The sequence below is a fragment of the Carica papaya genome, chromosome 5 (genome assembly GCF_054855325.1).
Source record: "Carica papaya isolate Zhongbai chromosome 5, ASM5485532v1, whole genome shotgun sequence".
NCBI classification, from domain to species: domain Eukaryota; kingdom Viridiplantae; phylum Streptophyta; class Magnoliopsida; order Brassicales; family Caricaceae; genus Carica; species Carica papaya.
The window spans coordinates 21,051,842-21,066,617 of record NC_142313.1 but is presented as its reverse complement, the minus strand read 5'-3'; the positions used below and the strand labels follow the sequence as shown (position 1 = coordinate 21,066,617).

At 45.4% G+C, this 14,776-nt stretch overlaps 27 pseudogenes; all 27 read right to left on the bottom strand.

Annotated features, from left to right (window-relative positions):
- Window positions 1–1,088: 1,088 nt before the first annotated feature.
- LOC148255592 (5S ribosomal RNA) lies at window positions 1,089–1,207 on the bottom strand (annotated as a pseudogene).
- A 560-nt stretch (window positions 1,208–1,767) lies between these two features.
- LOC148255591 (5S ribosomal RNA) lies at window positions 1,768–1,886 on the bottom strand (annotated as a pseudogene).
- Window positions 1,887–2,734: 848 nt separating this feature from the next.
- Window positions 2,735–2,853, bottom strand: LOC148255590 (5S ribosomal RNA; annotated as a pseudogene).
- Window positions 2,854–3,399: 546 nt separating this feature from the next.
- On the bottom strand, window positions 3,400–3,518 carry LOC148255589 (5S ribosomal RNA; annotated as a pseudogene).
- Window positions 3,519–4,079: 561 nt separating this feature from the next.
- On the bottom strand, window positions 4,080–4,198 carry LOC148255588 (5S ribosomal RNA; annotated as a pseudogene).
- A 207-nt stretch (window positions 4,199–4,405) lies between these two features.
- Window positions 4,406–4,524, bottom strand: LOC148255587 (5S ribosomal RNA; annotated as a pseudogene).
- A 206-nt stretch (window positions 4,525–4,730) lies between these two features.
- On the bottom strand, window positions 4,731–4,849 carry LOC148255586 (5S ribosomal RNA; annotated as a pseudogene).
- Window positions 4,850–5,409: 560 nt separating this feature from the next.
- Window positions 5,410–5,528, bottom strand: LOC148255585 (5S ribosomal RNA; annotated as a pseudogene).
- Window positions 5,529–6,088: 560 nt separating this feature from the next.
- Window positions 6,089–6,207, bottom strand: LOC148255584 (5S ribosomal RNA; annotated as a pseudogene).
- Window positions 6,208–6,767: 560 nt separating this feature from the next.
- On the bottom strand, window positions 6,768–6,886 carry LOC148255583 (5S ribosomal RNA; annotated as a pseudogene).
- A 207-nt stretch (window positions 6,887–7,093) lies between these two features.
- LOC148255582 (5S ribosomal RNA) lies at window positions 7,094–7,212 on the bottom strand (annotated as a pseudogene).
- Window positions 7,213–7,418: 206 nt separating this feature from the next.
- On the bottom strand, window positions 7,419–7,537 carry LOC148255581 (5S ribosomal RNA; annotated as a pseudogene).
- A 560-nt stretch (window positions 7,538–8,097) lies between these two features.
- Window positions 8,098–8,216, bottom strand: LOC148255580 (5S ribosomal RNA; annotated as a pseudogene).
- A 206-nt stretch (window positions 8,217–8,422) lies between these two features.
- On the bottom strand, window positions 8,423–8,541 carry LOC148255579 (5S ribosomal RNA; annotated as a pseudogene).
- Window positions 8,542–8,738: 197 nt separating this feature from the next.
- LOC148255578 (5S ribosomal RNA) lies at window positions 8,739–8,857 on the bottom strand (annotated as a pseudogene).
- Window positions 8,858–9,062: 205 nt separating this feature from the next.
- Window positions 9,063–9,181, bottom strand: LOC148255577 (5S ribosomal RNA; annotated as a pseudogene).
- Window positions 9,182–9,742: 561 nt separating this feature from the next.
- On the bottom strand, window positions 9,743–9,861 carry LOC148255576 (5S ribosomal RNA; annotated as a pseudogene).
- A 205-nt stretch (window positions 9,862–10,066) lies between these two features.
- Window positions 10,067–10,185, bottom strand: LOC148255575 (5S ribosomal RNA; annotated as a pseudogene).
- Window positions 10,186–10,391: 206 nt separating this feature from the next.
- Window positions 10,392–10,510, bottom strand: LOC148255574 (5S ribosomal RNA; annotated as a pseudogene).
- Window positions 10,511–11,071: 561 nt separating this feature from the next.
- Window positions 11,072–11,190, bottom strand: LOC148255573 (5S ribosomal RNA; annotated as a pseudogene).
- A 205-nt stretch (window positions 11,191–11,395) lies between these two features.
- Window positions 11,396–11,514, bottom strand: LOC148255572 (5S ribosomal RNA; annotated as a pseudogene).
- Window positions 11,515–11,719: 205 nt separating this feature from the next.
- Window positions 11,720–11,836, bottom strand: LOC148255571 (5S ribosomal RNA; annotated as a pseudogene).
- Window positions 11,837–12,396: 560 nt separating this feature from the next.
- LOC148255570 (5S ribosomal RNA) lies at window positions 12,397–12,515 on the bottom strand (annotated as a pseudogene).
- Window positions 12,516–12,720: 205 nt separating this feature from the next.
- LOC148255569 (5S ribosomal RNA) lies at window positions 12,721–12,839 on the bottom strand (annotated as a pseudogene).
- A 562-nt stretch (window positions 12,840–13,401) lies between these two features.
- On the bottom strand, window positions 13,402–13,520 carry LOC148255568 (5S ribosomal RNA; annotated as a pseudogene).
- Window positions 13,521–14,050: 530 nt separating this feature from the next.
- On the bottom strand, window positions 14,051–14,169 carry LOC148255567 (5S ribosomal RNA; annotated as a pseudogene).
- A 350-nt stretch (window positions 14,170–14,519) lies between these two features.
- LOC148255566 (5S ribosomal RNA) lies at window positions 14,520–14,638 on the bottom strand (annotated as a pseudogene).
- Between the last annotated feature and the right edge of the window lie 138 nt (window positions 14,639–14,776).

Genomic DNA, 14,776 nt, shown 5'->3' with positions numbered 1-14,776 from the left:
TGCGTTTTGACTCACATTTGCGTATAAACCAGCGGACTATAGTTTCAGTCGCGAGTAACGTCGAATGACCAATCTGAAAAAAAAAAGGGTGCAACACGAGAACTTCCCAGGAGGTAACCCATCCTTATACTACTTTTGCCAAAGCACAATTAATTGCGTAGTTCTGATGGGATCCAGTGCATTTATACTGGTGTGATCGCACCTGTTTCATTTCGTGCTGAAAATACATACACTCCTCCTTTCCTCTCCCATCCCATCATTTGTTTCCTTGTGCGTTCACACTGCACGTCTCCTTCTCGTTCTAATATCGATTAAAATGTCCCTTCTTCTTGACTCACATTTGCGTATAAACCAGCGGATAATAGTTCCAGTCGCGCGTAACATCGAACGACCCGTCTGAAAAAAAAAATGGAGCGACACGAGGACTTCCCAGGAGGTCACCCATCTGAGATTTACTCTCGCCTAAGCACACTTGACTGCAGAGTTCTGATGGGATCTATTGTATTAGTGCTGGTATGATAGCAATTGTTTAATTTTGCGCTGCAAATACATACATCCCTTCTCCTTTCTTCCCCCTCCCATCATTTGTTTCCTTGTGCGTGCGCACTGCACCTCCCGTTCTCGTTCTAATATCAAGTAAAATGCTACGGGGCCGTGACTCACATTTTGGAATAAACTTGCGGACCATAATTCAAGTCGCGCATAACGTCGAAAGTATCATCTGCAAAAAAAATGGGTGCAACACGAGGACTTCCCAAGAAAATTGGTGAAATATAAAGACTTCGCAGGAGGTCACCCATCCTAGTACTACTGTTGCCCAAGCACCCTTACCTGCAGAGTTCTGATAGAATCTGTTGCATTAGTGCTGGTTTGATCCCTCATGTTTCAATCTGCGCTGCAAATATATACACTCTTTATCCTTCTATCCCCCCTCCCGTCATTTGTTTCCTTGTGCGTGCACTCTTTATCTCTCATTCTCGTTCTAATATCAAGTAAAATGCCCCGGCACTGTGACTCACCTTTGCGAATGAACCTGCGGTTCAAAATTCTATTCGCGCGTAACGTCGAACGACCCATCTGATAAAAAATGGTTGCAACACGAGGACTTCCCAGGAGGTCACTAATCCGAGTACTACTCTCGCCCAAGCACACTTAACTGCGGAGTTATGATGGGATCTGGTGCATTAGTGTTGGTATAATCGAAACCTGTTTAATTTCGCACTGCAAATACATACACTCCTTCTCATTTCTTCCCCCTCCCGTCATTTGTTTCCTTGTTCGTGCACACTGAACCTCCCGTTCTCGTTCTACTATCAAGTAAAATTCCACGGCGCCGTGACTAACATTTGCGAATAAACATGCGGACCATAATTCAAGTCGCGTGTAACGTTGAAAGAATCATCTGAAAAAAAATGGGTGCAACACGAGGACTTCCCAATAAAATGGGTGAAATATAAGGACTTCGCAAGAGGTCACCCATCCTAGTACTACTCTCGCCCAAGCACCCTTAACTGCGGTGTTATGATAGAATCCGGTTCATTAGTGCTGGTATGATCGCTCATCTTTCATTCTGCGCTACAAATTCATACACTATTTCTCCTTCCATCCCCCCTCCCGTCATTTGTTTCATTGTGCTTACACTCTGCATCTCGCCTTCTCGTTCTAATATCAAGTAAAATGTCCCGGCACCGTGACTCAACTTTGCGAATGAACCAGCGGTTCATAATTCTATTCGCGCGTAACGTCGAACGACCCATTCGAAAAAAATGGGTGCCACACGAAGATTTCCCAGGAGATCACCCATCCGAGTACTACTCTCGCCCAAGCACACTTCACTGCGGAGTTCTGATGGTATCCGGTGCATTAGTGCTGGTATGATCGCACCTGTTTATTTTCGCGCTGCAAATACATACACTCCTTCTCCTTTCTTCCCCCTACCGTCATTTGTTTCCTGGTGCGTTAACATTCCACCTCTCCTTCTCGTTCTAATATCAATTAAAATGCCCCTGCGTCTTGACTCACATTTGCGTATAAACCAGCGGACCATAGTTCCAGTCGTGCGTAACATCGAACGACTCATCTAAAAAAAAAATAGGTGCAACACGAGAACTTCCCAGGAGGTAACCCATCCTTGTAGTACTTTCACCAAAGCACACTTAACTGCAGAGTTCTGATAAGATCCGTTGCATTAGTGGTGGTATGATTGCACCTGTTCCATTTCGTGCTGAAAATACATACACTCCTTCTCCTTCCCTCCCCCCTCCCATCATTTGTTTCCTTGTGCGTTCACACTGCACCTCTCTTTCTCGTTCTAATATCGATTAAAATGCCCCTACTTCTTGACTCACATTTGCGTATAAACAAGCGGACCATAGTTCCAGTCGCGCGTAACGTCGATCGACCTATCTGAAAAAAATAATGGGTGCAACACGAGAACTTCCCAGGAGGTAACCCATCCTTGTACTACTTTCGCCAAAGCACACTTAACTGATGGGATCCGATGCATTTGTGCTGGTATGATCGCACCTGTTTCATTTTGTGCTGAAAATTCATACACTACTTCTCTTTCCCTCCCCCCTCCCATCATTTGTTTCCTTGTACGTTCACACTGCACTTCTCCTTCTCGTTCTAATATCGATTAAAATGCCCCTGCTTCTTGACTCACATTTGCATATAAACCCGCGAACCGTAGTTCTAGTTGCGTGTAACGTCGAACGACCCGTCTGAAAAAAAATTGGTGCTACACGAGGACTTCCCAAGAGGTCACCCATACGGGTACTACTCTCGCCCAAGCACACTTAAATGCGGAGTTCTGATGGGATCCGGTGCATTAGTGCTGGTATGATCGCACCTGTTTAATTTCACTCTGCAAATACATACACTCCTTCTCTTTTCTTCCCCCTCCCGTCATTTGTTTCCTTGTGCGTGCGCACTCCACCTCTCGTTCTCGTTCAAATATCAAGAAAAATGCCACGGCGCCGTGACTCACATTTGTGAATAAATCTGCGGACCATAATTCAAGTCACGCCTAACGTAGAAAGAATCATCTGCAAAAAAATTGGTGCAACACGAGGATTTCCCAAGAAAATGGGTGAAATATAAGGACTTCGCAGGAGGTCACCCATCTTAGTACTGCTATCACCCAAACACCCTTAATTTGCGGAGTTCTGATACAATCCGTTGCATTAGTGCTGGTATAATCTCTCATGTTTTATTCAGCGCTGCAAATCATTGCATCCCCCCTCCCGTCATTTGTTTCCTTATGCGTGCACTCTGCATCTCTCCTTCTCAATCTAATATCAAGTAAAATGCCCCAGCACCGTGATTCACCTTTGCGAATGAACCAGCGGTTCATAATTCCATTCGCGCGTAACGTCGAACGACCCATCCGAAAAAAAATGGGTGCAACACGAGGACTTCCCAAGAGGTCACACATCCGAGTACAACTCTCGCCCAAGCACACTTAACTGCGGAGTTCTGATGGGATCCAATGCATTAGTGCTGGTATGATCGCACCTGATTAATTTTGCGCTGCAAATACATGCACTCCTTCTCCTTTCTTCCCCATCCCGTCATTTGTTTCCTGGTGCGTGCGCACTGCACCTCCCGTTCTCGTTCAAATATCAAGTAAAATGCCACGGCGCCGTGACTCACATTTGCGAATAAACCTGAGGACCATAATTCAAGTCGCGCATAATGTCGAAAGAATCATCTGCAAAAAAATGGGTGCAACACGAGAACTTCCCAAGAAAATGGGTGAAATATAAGGACTTCGCAGGAGGTCACCCATCTTAGTACTACTCTCGCCCAAAAACCCTTAACTTTCAGAGTTCTGATAGAATCCGTTGCATTTGTGGTGGTATGATCGCTCATGTTTCATTCTGCTATACAAATACATACACTCTTTCTCCTTCCATCCCCCCTCCCGTCATTTGTTTCCTTTTGCGTCCACTCTGCATCTCTCCTTCTCGTTCAAATATCAAGTAAAATACCTTGGCACCGTGACTCACCTTTAAGAATGAACCAGCGGTTCATAATTCCATTCCCGCGTAACGTCGAACGACCCATCCGAAAAAAAATTGTTGCAACACGAGGACTTCCAGGGAGGTCACCCATCCAAGTACTACTCTCGCCAGAGCACACTTAACTGCGGAGTTCAGATGGGATTCGGTTCATTAGTGCTAGTATGATCGCGTCTGTTTCATTTCGCGCTGCAAATACATACACTCCTTGTCCTTTCTTTCCCCTCCCGTCATTTGTTTCCTGTTGCATTCACACTTCACATCTCCTTCTCGTTTTAAAATCAATTAAAATGCCCATGCGTCTTGACTCACATTTGCGTATAAACCAGCGGACCATAGTTCCAGTCGCGCGTAAAGTCGAACGACCCATCTGGAAAAAAAAAAGGGTGCAACACGAGAACTTCCCTGGAGGTAACCCATCCTTGTACTACTTTCGCCAAAGCACACTTAACTGCGTAGTTCTGATGGGATCCGTTACATTTGTGCTGATATGATCGCACCTGTTTCATTTCGTGCTGAAAATACATGCACTCCTTCTCCTTCCTTCTCCCCTGCCATCATTTGTTTCCTTGTGCGTTCACACTGCTCCTCTCCTTCTCGTTCTAATATCGATTAAAATGCCCCTGCTTTTTGACTCACATTTGTGTATAAACCAGCGGACCATAGTTTCAGTAGCGCGTAACGTCGAACGACCCGTCTGAAAAAAAATTGGTGCGACACGAGGACTTTCTAGGAGGTCACCCATACGAGTACTACTCTCGCCCAAACACACTTAACTGCGGAGTTCTGATAGGATCCGGTGCATTAGTGTTGGTATGATCGCATCTGTTTAATTTTACGCTGTAAATACATACAATCATTCTCCTTTCTTGCCCCTGGCGTTATTTGTTTCCTTGTGCGTGCGCACTGCACCTCGCGTTCTCATTCATATATCAAGTAAAATGTCACGGAGTCGTGACTCACATTTACGAATAAACCTGCGGACCATAATTCATGTCGCGCGTAACGTCGAAAGAATCATCTGCCAAAAAATGGGTGCAAAACGAGCACTTCCCAAGAAAATGGGTGAAATATAAAGACTTCGCAGGAGGTCACCCATCCTAGAACTACTCTCGCCCAAGCACCCTTACCTGCGGAGTTCTTATAGAATCCGTTGCATTAGTGCTGGTATGATGGCTCATGTTTCATTATGCGCTGCAAATACATACCCTCTTTCTCCTTCCATCCCCCCTCCCGTCATTTGTTTCCTTGTGCGTGCACTTTGCATCTCTCTTTCACGTTCTAATATCAAGTAAAATGTCCCGGCACCGTGACTAACCTTTGCGAATGAACTTGCAGTTCATAATTCCATTCGCGCGTAACGTCGAACGACCCATCCGAAAAAAAATGGGTGCAACACAAGGACTTCCCAGGAGGTCACCCATCCGAGTACTACTATCGACCAAACACACTTAACTGCGGAGTTCTGATGGGATCTAGTGCATTAGTGCTGGTTTAATCGCACCTATTTCATTTCGCGCTGCAAATACATAAACTCCTTCTCATTTCTTCCCCCTCTCGTCATTTGTTTCTGTGTGCGTGTGCACTGCACCTCCCATTCTCGTTCTAGTATCAAGTAAAATACGACGGCTCAGTGACTCGCATTTGCGAATAAACCTGCAGACCATAATTCTAGTCGCGCGTAACGTTGACAGAATCATCTTCAAAAAATGGGTGCAACACGAGGACTTCCGAAGAAAATGGGTGAAATATAAGGACTTTGCAGGAGGTCACCCATCCTAGTACTACTCTCGCCCAAGCACCCTTAACTTGCGGAGTTATGATTGAATCCATTGCATTAGTACTGGTATAATCGCTCATGTTTCATTCTGCGCTGGAAATACATATACTCTTTCTCCTTCCATCCCCCCTCCCATCATTTGTTTCCTTTTACGTGCACTATGCATCTCTCCATCTCGTTTTACTATCAAGTAAAATGCCCCAGCACCGTGACCCACCTTTGCGAATGAACCAGCGGTTCATAATTCCATTCGCGCGTAACGTCAAACGACCCATCCGAAAAATAATGGGTGTGACACGAGGACTTCCCAGGAGATCACCCACCTGTGTACTACTCTCACCCAAGCACACTTAACTGCGTAGTTCTGATGGGATCCGGAGCATTAGTACCGGTATGATCGCACCTGTTTCATTTCGCGCTGCAAATACATACACTCCTTCTCATTTCTTCCCCCTCTCATCTTTTGTTTCCTGGTGCATTCACACTTCACCTCTCCTTCTCATTCTAATATCAATTAAAATGCCCATGCGTCTTGACTCACATTTGCATAAAAACCAGCGGATCATAACTCAAGTCGCGCGTAATGTCGAAAGAATTATCTGCAAAAAAATGTGTGCAACACGAGGACTTCCCAAGAAAATGGGTGAAATATAAGGACTTTGCAGGAGGTCACCCATCCTAGTACTACTCTCGCCCAAGCACCCTTAACTTGCGGAGTTCTTATAGAATCCATTGCATTAGTACTGGTATGATCGCTCATGTTTCATTCTGCTCTGCAAATACATACACTCTTTCTACTTCCATCCCCCCTCCCGTCATTTGTTTCCTTGTGCGTCCACTCTCCATCTCTTCATCTCGTTCTAATATCAAGTAAAATTTTTCGGCACCGTGACTCACCTTTGTGAATGAACAAGCGGTTCATAACTCCATTCGCGCGTAATGTCGAACGACCTATCCAAAAAAAATGGGTGCAACACGAGGACTTCCCAGGAGGTCACTAATCCAAGTACTACTCTCGCCCAAGCACACTTTACTTCGGAGTTCTGATGGGATCCGGTGCATTAGTGCTGGTATGATCGCACCTGTTTCATTTCGCGCTGTAAATACATACACTCATTCTCCTTTCTTCCCCCTTCCGTCATTTATTTCTTGGTGCGTTCACACTTCACCTCTCCTTCTCGTTCTAATATCAATTAAAATGCCCCTGCATCTTGACTCACATTTGCATATAAACCAGCGGACCAAAGTTCCAGTCGAGCGTAACGTCGAACGACCCATCTGAAAAAAAAAATGGGTGCAACACGAGAACTTCTCAGGAGGTAACCCATCCTTGTACTACTTTCGCCAAAGCATACTTAACTGCGGAGTACTAATGGGATCCGTTACATTTGTGCTGGTATGATTGCACCTGTTTCACTTCGTGCTGAAAATACATACACTCCTTCTCCTTCCCTCCCCCTTCCCATCATTTGTTTCCTTGTGCGTTCACACTGCACATCTCCTTCTCGTTCTAATATCGATTAAAATGCCCCTGCTTCTTGACTCACATTTGCATATAAACCAACGGACCATAGTTCTAGTCGCGCGTAATGTCGAACGACTTGTCTGAAAAAAAATTTGTGCGACACGAGGACTTCCCAGGAGGTCACCCATCTGAGTACTACTCTCGCCCAAGCACACAAAACTGCAGAGTTCTGATGGGATCATGTGCATTAATGCTAGTATGATCGCAACAGTTTAATTTCTCGCTGCAAATACATACACTCCTTCTCATTTCTTCCCCCTCCCATCATTTGTTTCCTTGTGCGTGCGTACTGCACCTCCTGTTCTCGTTCTAATATCAAGTAAAATTGCACGGCGCCGTGACTCACATTTACGAATAAACCTGCGGACCATAATTTAAGTCGCGCGTAATGTCGAAAGAATCATCTGGAAAAAAATGGGTGCAACACGAGGACTTCCCAAGAAAATTGGTGAAATATAAGGACTTCGCAGGAGGTCACCCATCCTAGTGCTACTCTCGCCCAAGCACCCTTAGATACGGAGTTCTGATAGAATCCGTTGCATTAGTACTGGTATGATCGCTCATGTTTCATTTTGCGCTACAAATACATACACTATTTCTCCTTCCATCCCCACTCCCGTCATTTGTTTCCTTGTGCGTGCACTCTGCATCTCTCCTTCTCGTTCTAATATCAAGTAAAATGCCCCGGCACCGTGACTCACCTTTGCGAATGAACCAGCGGTTCATAATTCCATTAGCCCTTAACGTCAAACGACCCATCCGAAAAAAAATGGGTGCAACACGAAAACTTCCCAGGAGGTCACCCATCCGAGTACTACTCTCTCCCAAGCACACTTAACAGCGAAGTTCTGATGGGATCCAGTGCATTAGTGCTGGTATGATCGCACTTGTTTCATTTCGCACTGCAAATACATACACTTCTTCTCCTTTCTTCCCCCTCCCGTCATTTCTTTCCTGGTGCGTTCACACTTCACCTCTCCTTCTCGTTCTAATATCTATTAAAATGCCCCTGCTTCTTAATTCACATTTGCGTATAAACCAGCAGACCATAGTTCCAGTCACGCATAACGTCGAATGACCCATCTGAAAAAATAATGTGTGCAACACGAGAACTTCCCAGGAGGTAACCCATCCTTGTACTACTATCGCCAAAGCACACTTAACTGCAGAGTTCTGAGGAGATCCGGTGCCTTTGTGCTGGTATGATCGCACCTGTTTCATTTCATGCTGAAAATACATACACTCCTTCTCCTTCTCCCATCATTTGTTTCCATGTGCGTTAACACTGCACCTCTCATTCTCGTTCTAATATCGATTAAAATGCCCCTGCTTATTAACTCACAATTGCGTATAAACCAGCGGACCATAGTTTCAGCCTCGTGTAACGTCGAACGACCCGTTTGAAAAAATATTTGTGCAACACGAAAACTTCCCAGGAGGTCACCCATCCGAGTACTACTCTCGCTGAAGCACACTTAACTACGGAGTTATGATGGGATCCGGTGCATTAGTGCTGGTATGATCGCACGTGTTTAATTTTGCGCTGAAAATACATACATTTCTTCTCCTATCTACCCCCTCCCATCATTTGTTTCCTGGTGCGTTCACATTTCACCTCTCCTTTGCGTTCTAATATCAATTAAAATCCCCCTGCGTCTTGACTCACATTTTTTTATAAACCAGCGGACCATAGTTCTAGTCGCGCGTAACGTTGAACGGCCCATTCAAAAAAAAATGGGTGCAACACGAGAAATTCCAAGGAGGTAACCCATCCTTGTACTACTTTCGCCAAAGCACACTTAACTGCAGAGTTCTGATGGGATCCGGTGCATTTGTGCTGGTATTATCACAACTGATTAATTTCGCGCTGCAAATACATTCACTCCTTCTCCTTTCTTCCCCCTACCGTCATTTGTTTCCTTGTGCGTGCGCATTGCACCTCCCGTTCTCATTCAAATATCAAGTAAAATGCCATGGTGCCGTGACTCACATTTGCAAATAAACCTGCGGACTTTAATTCAAGTCGTGCGTAACGTCGAAAGAATCATCTGCAAAAAAATGGATACAACACGAGGACTTCCCAAGAAAATGGGTGAAATATAAGGACTTCGCAGGAGGTCATCCATCCTAGTACTACTCTCGCCCAAGCACCCTTAACTTGCGGAGTTCTAATAGAATCCGTTGCATTTCTTCTGGTATGATCGCTCATGTTTCATTCTACACTGCAAATACATACACTCTTTCTCCTTCCATCCCCCCTCCCGTCATTTGTTTCCTTGTGCGTGCACTCTGCAACTCTCCTTCTCGTTCGAATATCAAGTAAAATGCCCCGGCACCGTGACTCACCTTTGTGAATGAACCAACAGTTTATAATTCCATTCGCGCGTAACGTCTAACGACCCATCCGAAAAAAAATGGGTGCAACACGAGGACTTCCCAGGAGGTCACCCATCCGAGTACTACTCTTGCCCAAACACACTCAACTGCGGAGTTCTAATGGGATCCGGTGCAATAGTGCTTGTATGATCGCACCTTTTTATTTCACGCTGCAAATACATAAACTCCTTCTCATTTCTTCCCCCTCCCGTCATTTGTTTCCTGGTGCGTTCACACTTCACCTCTCCTTCTCGTTTTAATATTAATTAAAATGCCCCTGCGTTTTGACTCACATTTGCGTATAAACTAGCGGACAATAGTTCCAGTCGCGCGTAATGTCGAATTACACATCTTAAAAAAAAATGGGTGCAACACGAGAACTTCCCAGGAGGTAACCCATCCTTGTACTACTTTCGCCAAAGCACACTTAACTGCGGAGTTCTGATGGGATCCGGTGCATTTGTGCTGGTATGATCGCACCTGTTTCATTTCGTGCTGAAAATACATACAGTCCTTCTCTTTCCCTCCCCCCTCCCATCATTTGTTTTCTCGTGCGTTCACACTGCACCTCTCATTCTCGTTCTAATATTGATTAAAATGCCCCTGCTTCTTGACTCACATTTGCGTATAAACCAGCGAACAATAGTTCCAGTCGCGCGTAACGTCAAACGACCCGTTTGAAAAAACATTTGTGCGACATGAGGACTTCCCAAGAGGTCACCCATCTGAGTACTACTCTCACTGAAGCACACTTAACTACGGAGTTCTGATGGGATCCAGCGCATTACTGCTGGTATGATCGCACCTGAATAATTTTGCGCTGCAAATTCATACACTCCTTCTCCTTTCTTCCCCCTCCTGTCATTTGTTTCCTTGTGCGTGCGCACTGCACCTCCCGTTCTCGTTCAGATATCAAGAAAAATGCCACAACGCCGTGACTCACATTTGCGAATAAACCTGCGGACCATAATTCATACGCGTGTAACGTCGAAAGAATCATCTGAAAAAAAATGGGTGCAACACGAGGACTTCCCAAGAAAATGGGTGAAATATAAGGACTTCGCCCGAGGTCACCCATCCTAGTACTACTCTCGCCCAAGCACCCTTAACATGCGGAGTTCTTATAGAATCCGTTGCATTAGTGCTGGTATGATCGCTCATGTTTTATTCTGCGCAGCAAATACATACACTCTTTCTCCTTCCATCCCCCCTCCCGTCATTTGCTTCCTTGTGCGTGCACTCTGCATTTCTCCTTCTCGTTCTAATAACAAGTAAAATGCCCCGGCACCGTGACTCACCTTTGCGAATGAACCAGCAGTTCATAATTCCATTAGCGCGTAACGTCGAACAACCCATCCGAAAAAAAAATGGGTGCAACAAGAGGACTTCCCAGGAGGTCACCCATCCGAGTACTACTCTCGCCCAAGCACACTTGACTGCAGAGTTCTGATGGGATCCGGTGCATTAGTGCTGGTATGATCGCACCTGTTTCATTTCGCGCTGTAAATACATACACTACTTCTCATTTCTTCCCCCTCCCGTCATTTTTTTCCTGGTGCGTTCACACTTCACCTCTCCTTCGCGTTCTAATATCAATTAAAATGCCCCTGTGTCTTGACTCACATTTGCGTATAAACCAGCGGACCATAGTTCCAGTCGCGCGTAACGTCGAACGGCCCATCTGAAAAAAAATAGGTGCAACACGAGAAATTCCCAGGAGGTAACCCATCCTTGTACTACTTTCGCCAAAGCACACTTAACAGTGGAGTTCTAATGGGATCCGATGCGTTTGTGCTGGTATGATCGCACCTGTTTCATTTCGCGCTGCAAATACATACACTCCTTCTCCTTTCTTCCCCCTCCCGTCATTTGTTTCCTGGTGTGTTCACACTTCACCTCTACTTCTTGTTCTAATATCGATTAAAATGCCTCTGTTTCTTGACTCACATTTGCGTATAAACCAGCGGACCATAGTTCCAGCTGCGCGTAACGTCGAACGACCCGCTTGAAAAAAAATTGGTGCGACAAGAGGACTTCCCAGGAGGTGACCCATCCGAGTACTACTCTCGCCCAAGCACACTTAACTGCAGAAGTCTTATGGGATCTGGTGTATTAGTGCTAATGATCGCACCTGTGTAATTTTGCGCTGCAAATACATACATTCCTTCTCCTATCTTCCCCCTCTCGTCATTTGTTTCCTTGTGTGTGCGCACTACACCTCTCGTTCTCGTTCAAATATCAAGTAAAATGCCACAGCGCCGTGACTCACATTAGCGAATAAACCTGCGGACCATAATTCAAGTTGCGCGTAATGTCGAAAGAATTATCTATAAAAAATGGGTGCAACACGAGGACCTCCCAAGAAAATGGGTGAAATATAGGGACTTCAGAGGAGGTCACCCATCCTAGTACTACTCTCGCCCAAGCGCCCTTAACTTGCAGAGTTCTGATAGAATCCGTTGCATTAGTGCTGGTATGATCGCTCAAGTTTCATTCTGCGCTGCAAGTACATACACTCTTTCTCCTTCCATCCCCTCTCTCATCATTTGTTTCCTTGTGCGTGCACTCTGCATCTCTCCTTCTCGTTCTAATATCAAGTAAAATGCCCAGGCACCGTGACTCACCTTTGCGAATGAACCAGCGGTTCATAATTCCATTCGCACATAACGTCGAACGACCCGTCCGAAAAAAAATTGGTGCAACACGAGGACTTCCCAGGAGGTCACTCATCCGAGTACTAGTCTCGCCCAAGCAAACTTGACGGCGAAGTTCTGATGGGATCCGGTGCATTAGTGCTGGTATGATCGCACCTATTTCATTTCGCGCTGCAAATACATACACTCCTTCTCCTTTCTTCCCCCTCCCGTCATTTGTTTCCTGGTGCGTTCACACTTCATCTCTCCTTCTCGTTCTAATATAATTTAAAATGCCCATGCGTATTGACTCACATTTGCGAATAAACAAACGGACCATAGTTCCCGTCGCGCGTAACGTCGAACGACCCATCTGAAAAAAAATTGGTGCGGTACGAGGAATTCCCATGAGGTACCCCATCCGAGTACTACTCTCGCCCAAACACACTTAATTGCGGAGTTTTGATGGGATCCAGTGCATTAATGCTGGTATGATCGCACCTGTTTAATTTCGCGCTGCAAATACATACACTCCTTCTCTTTTCTTCCCACTCCCGTCATTTGTTTCCTTGTGCGTGCGCACTGCACCTCCTGTTCTCGTTCTAATATAAAGTAAAATGCCACGGCGCCGTGACTCACATTTGCGAATAAACCTGCATACCATAATTAAAGTCGCGCGTAACGTTGAAAGAATCATCTGCAAAAAAATGGGTGCAAAACGAGAACTTTCTAAAAAAATTGGTGAAATATAAGGACTTCGTAGGAGGTCACCCATTCTAGTACTACTCTCGCCCAAGCACCCTTAACTGTCGAGTTCTGATAGAATCCGTTGCATTAGTGTCGGTACGATCGCTCATGTTTCATTCTGCACTGCAAATACATACACTCTTTCTCCTTCCATCACCCCGCCTGTCATTTGTTTCCTTGTGCGTGCACTCTGCATCCCTCCTTCTCGTTCTAATATCAAGTAAAATGCCCCTGCACCGTGACTCACTTTTGCGAATGAACCAGCGGTTCATAATTCCATTCGCGTGTAACATCGAACGACCCATCCGAAAAAAAAAATGGGTAAAACACGAGGACTTCCCAGGATGTCACCAATCTGAGTACAACTCTCGCCCAAGCACACTTAACTGCGGAGTTTTGATGGGATCCGGTGCATTAGTGCTGGTATGATCGTACCTACTTTATTTCGCTCTGCAAATAAATACACTCCTTCTCCTTTCTTCCCCCTCCCGTCATTTGTTTCCTGGTGCGTTCACACTTCACCTCTCCTTCTCGTTCTAATATTAGTTAAAATGCCCCTGCGTCTTCAATCACATTTGCGTTTAAACCAGCGGACCATAGTTCCAGTCGCGTGTAACGTCGAATGACCCATCTGGAAAAAAAATGTGTGCAACATGAGAACTTCTCAGGAGGTAACCCATCCTTGTACTACTTTTGCCAAAGCACCCATACCTGCGGAGTTCTGATAGAATCCATTGCATTAGTGCTGGTATGATCGCACCTGTCTCATTTTGTGCTGAAAATACATACACTCCTTCACATTCCCTCCCCCGCCCATCATTTGTTTCCTTATGCGTTCACACTGCACCTCTCCTGCTCGTTCTAATATCGATTAAAATACCCCTGCTTCTTGACTCACATTTGCGTATAAACTAATGGACCCTAATTCCAGTCACGCGTAACATCGAACGACCTGACTGAAAAAAAATTGTTGCGACACGAGGACTTCCCAGGAGGTCACCCATCCGAGTACTACTCTTGCCCAACCACAGTTACCTGCGGAGTTCTGATGGGATCCGGTGCATTAGTGTTGGTATGATCGCACCTGTTTAATTCGCGCTGCAAATACAAAAATTGCTTCTCCTTTCTTCCCCTCCCGTTACTCACCTTTGCGAATGAACAAGCAGTTCAAAATTCCATTCGCGCGTTATGATGGGATGAGGTGCATGAGTGCTGGTATGATCGCACCTGTTTCATTTCGCGCTACAAATACATACACTCCTTCTCCTTTCTTCCCCCTCCCGTCATTTATTTCCTGGTGTGTTCACATTTCACCTCTCCTTCTTGTTCTAATATTAATTAAAATGCCCCTGCGTCTTGACTCACATTTGCGTATAAACCAGCGGACCATAGTTCCAGTCGAGTGTAACGTCGAACGACCCATCTGAAAAAAAAAATGGGTGCAACACGAGGACTTCCCAAGAGGTCACCCATCCGAGTACTACTCTCGCCCAAGCACACTTAATTGCGGAGTTCTGTTGGGTTCCGGTGCTTTAGTGTTGGTATGATTGCACTTGTTTAATTTCGCGCTAAAAATACATGCACTCCTTCTCCTTCCCTCCCCCCTCCCATCGTTTGTTTTCTTGTGCGTTTACACTGCACCTCTCCTTCTCGTTCTAATATCGATTAAAATGCCCCTGCTTCTTGACTCACA